Source organism: Heterodontus francisci, unplaced genomic scaffold (genome assembly GCF_036365525.1).
Source record: "Heterodontus francisci isolate sHetFra1 unplaced genomic scaffold, sHetFra1.hap1 HAP1_SCAFFOLD_267, whole genome shotgun sequence".
Lineage (NCBI taxonomy): Eukaryota > Metazoa > Chordata > Chondrichthyes > Heterodontiformes > Heterodontidae > Heterodontus > Heterodontus francisci.
The window spans coordinates 450,001-454,460 of NW_027140560.1; positions in this window are offsets into that span (position 1 = coordinate 450,001).

Sequence of the window (4,460 nt, forward strand, 5' to 3'; positions counted from 1 at the left end):
GGGCGGGGTCAGTTTCCAGGGTGACAGGAGTGGGGGCGGGGTCTATTTCCAGCGTGAAGGGAGTGGGGGCGGGGTCTGTCACCATGGAGACAGTGCGGGGGAGGGGCCTCTAACCAAGGAGACAGAGCGGGGGAGGGGACTGTTTCCAAGGTGACGGGGTGGGCGGGGTCTGTTTCCAGGGTGACGGGGAGTGGGGGCGGGGTCTGTTTCCAGGGTGACAGAGCGGGGGAGGGTCCTGTCACCATGGAGACAGAGCAGGGGCGGGGCCTGTCACCATGGGGACAGAGCGGGGGAGGGGAGTGGAGGCGGGGCCTGTTTCCAGGGTGACGGATGAGTGGGGGCGGGGTCGGTTTCCAGGGTGACGGTGTCAGGGGGCGGGGTCAACTTCCAAGGTGACGGGGTGGGCGGAGTCTGTTACCAGGGTGACGGGAGTGGGGGCGGGGTATGTTTCCATAGTGACGGAGTGGGGGCGGGGTCTGTTTCCCGGGTGACGGGAGCGGGGGCGGGGTCTGTTTCCCGGGTGACAGGAGCGGGGGCGGGGTCTGTTTCCAGGTTGACGGGAGTGGGGGCGGGGTCTGTTTCCCGGGTGACGGGTGTAGGGGCGGGGTCTGTTTCCAAGTTGACGGCATTGGGGGCGGGGTCTGTTTCCAAGGTGACGGGAGTGGGGGCGGGGTCTGTTTCCAAGGTGACGGAGTGGGGGCGGGGTCTGTTTCCAGGGTGACGCGAGTGGGGGCGGGGTCTGTTTGCAGGGTGACTGGACTGGGGCCGGGGTCTCTTTCCATGGTGATGGGAGTGGGGGCGGGGTCTGTGACCAAGGTGACGGGAGTGGGGGCGGGGTCTGTTTCCATGTTGACGGGAGTGGGGGCGGGGTCTGTGACCAAGGTGACGGGAGTGGGGGCGGGGTCTGTTTCCAGGGTGACGGGAGTGGGGGCGGGGTCTGTTTCCAGGGTGACGGGAGTGGGGGCGGGGTCTGTTTCCAGGGTGACGGGAGTGGGGGCGGGGTCTGTTTTCAGGGTGACGGGAGTGGGGGCGGGGTCTGTTTCCAGTGTAACGGGAGTAGGGGCGGGGTCTGTTTCCAGGGTGACGGGAGTGGGGGCGGGGTCTGTTTTCAGGGTGACGGGAGTGGGGGCGGGGTCTGTTTCCAGAGTGACGGGAGTGGGGGCGGGGCATGTTTCCATGGTGATGGGAGTGGGGGCGGGGTCTGTGATCAAGGTGACGGGAGTGGGGGCGGGGTCTGTTTCCATGGTGACGGGAGTGGGGGCGGGGTCTGTGACCAAGGTGACGGGAGTTAGGGCTGGGTCTGTTTCCAGGGTGACGGGAGTGGGGCGGTGTCTGTTTCCAGGGTGACGGGAGTGGGGGCGGGGTCTGTTTCCAGGGTGACGGGAGTGGGGGCGGGGTCTGTTTCCAGGGTGACGGGAGTGGGGGCGGGGTCTGTTACCAAGGTGACGGGAGTGGGGGCGGTGTCTGTTTCCAGGGTGACGGGAGTAGGGGCGGGGTCTGAATCTTTCTGATTCTTTTATAATCCCTTTCAAACTAAAAGAATCCTGATAATTATTGATAATTATTTATAATAATTTATAAACATTTACTGACATTTACAACCTTTATAAACTGTTTATAATTCTTCCTCTCACTTTGTAAATCTTTATAATATTTATGATTGTCTGTGATTTATTATCCTTTATGAGATTTTATTCTCATTTATAATCTGTTACATTCACTGCCCTGGACAGAAAACATTGAAAATGATCCCCGTGGATTACTCTCAATTCAAACAGATCACAGAGCATATCATTTAAAATGGCCGCAGCACATGTCGCGCAAAATGGCCGCAGTGAAGGTGACATCAAACAGACCACAGAGCATATCATTGAAAATGGCCGCAGTGACGGTGACATCAAACAGGCCACAGTGCATATCATTTAAAATGGCCGTACAACATGTCACGTAAAATGGCCGCAGTGAAGGTGACATCAAACAGACCACAGTGCATATCATTGAAAATGGCCGCAGCACATGTCACGTAAAATGGCTGCAGTCAAGGTGACATCAAACAGACCACAGAGCATAAAATTTAAAATGGCCGCAGTGACGGTGACATCAAACAGACCACAGTGCATTTCATTTAAAATGGCCGTACCACATGTCACGTAAAATGGCCGCAGTGAAGGTGACATCAAACAGACCAGAGAGCACGTCATTTAGAATGGCCGCAGCACATGTCGCTTAAAATGGCCGCGGTGCAGGTGACATCAAACAGACAACAGTGCATATCATCAGATCGAAGTGGCCTTTGTTAAAACCAGCTGGAGTGGTACTGAGTCCCACACACACACCAGGAAACAGCCAATTCAATCCAGACCTCTATTAATGCCAGCTGGAGTGGTACTGAGCCCCACTCACACACCAGATAAGAGCCAATTGAATTTGAGCCTATATTAATACCAGCTGGAGTAAAATTAACTCCCATTTCCACACCAGGAAAGAGCCAATTCAATCCAGGTCTCTATTAATACCAGCTGGAGAGGGACTGAGTCTCACTCACACACGGGGAAAGAGCCAATTCAATCCAGGCCTCTATTTACAACAGATGGAGTGGTACTGAGTCCCACTCACACACCAGGAAAGAGCCAATTCAATCCAGGCCTCCATTAATACTAGCTGGAGTGGTACTGAGTCCCACTCACACACCAGGAAAGAGCCAATTCAATCCAGGCCTCCATTAATACTAGCTGGAGTGGTACTGAGTCCCACTCACAAACTCAGATAGAGCCAGTTCAATCCAGGCCTCTATTAATTCCAGCTGGAATGGTACTGTGGCCCACTCACACACCATGAAAGAGCCAATTCAATCCAGGCTTCTATTAATACCAACAGGAGTGGTACTGAGTCCCACTCACAAACCAGGAAAGAGCCAATTCAATCGAAACCTCCATGAACACCAGCTGGAGTGGTACTGAGTCCCACTCACACACCAGGAAAGAGCCAATTCTATCCAGGCCTCTATTAATGCCAGCTGGAGTGGTACTGAGCCCCACTCACGCACCAGGAAAGAGCCAATTCAATCGAAACCTCCATGAACACCAGCTGGAGTGGTACTGAGTCCCACTCACACACCAGGAAAGAGGCAATTCTATCCAGGCCTCTATTAATGCCAGCTGGAGTGGTACTGAGTCCCACTCACACACCAGGAAAGAGGCAATTCCATCCAGGCCTCAATTAATACCAGCTGGAGTGGTACTGAGTCCCACTCACACACCAGGAAAGAGGCAATTCTATCCAGGGCTCTATTAATGCCAGCTGGAGTGGTACTGAGCCCCACTCAAACACCAGGAAAGAGCCAATTCAATCCAGACCTCTATGAATACCAACTGGAGTGGTACTGAGTCACACTCACACACCAGGAAAGAGGCAATTCAATCCAGACCTCTTAATACCAGCTGGAGTGGTACTGAGTCCCACTCACACACCAGGAAAGAGGCAATTCAATCCAGACCTCTTAATACCAGCTGGAGTGGGACTGAGTCCCACTCACACACCAGGAAAGAGCCAATTCAATCCTGACCTCTATTAATACCAGCTGGAGTGGTACTGAGTCCCACTCACACACCAGGAAAGAGCCAATTCAATCCTGACCTCTGTTAATACCAGCTGGAGTGGTACTGAGTCCCAGTCACACATCAGGAAAGAGTCAATTCAATCCAGGCCTCCATTAATACTCGCTGGAGTGGTACTGAGTCCCACTCACAAACACAGAAAGAGCCAGTTCAATCCAGGTCTCTATTAATACCAGCTGGAGTGGCACTGTGTCCCACTCAAACACCAGGAGAGAGCCAATTCAATCCAGGCTTCTATTAATACCAACAGGAGTGTTACTGAGTCCCACTCACACACCAGGAAAGAGCCAATTCAATCCAGACCTCTATTAATGCCAGCTGGAGTCGTACTGAGCCCCACTCACGCACCAGGAAAGAGCCAATTCAATCGAAACCTCTATGAACACCAGCTGGAGTGGTGCTGAGTACCACTCACACACCAGGAAAGAGGCAATTCTATCCAGGCCACAATTAATACCAGCTGGAGTGGTACTGAGTCCCACTCACGCACCAGGAAAGAGGCAATTCTATCCAGGCCTCTATTAATGCCAGCTGGAGTGGTACTGAGCCCCACTCACACACCAGGAAAGAGGCAATTCAATCCAGACCTCTTAATACCAGCTGGAGTGGGACTGAGTCCAACTCACACACCAGGAAAGAGCCAATTCAATCCAGACCTCTATGAATACCAGCTGGAGTGGTACTGAGTCACACTCACACACCAGCAAAGAGCCAAATCAATCCAGACCTCTATTAATACCAGCTGGAGTGGTACTGAGCCCCACTCACACACCAGGAAAGAGGCAATTCAATCCAGACCTCTTAATACCAGCTGGAGTGGTACTGAGTCCCACTCACACAACA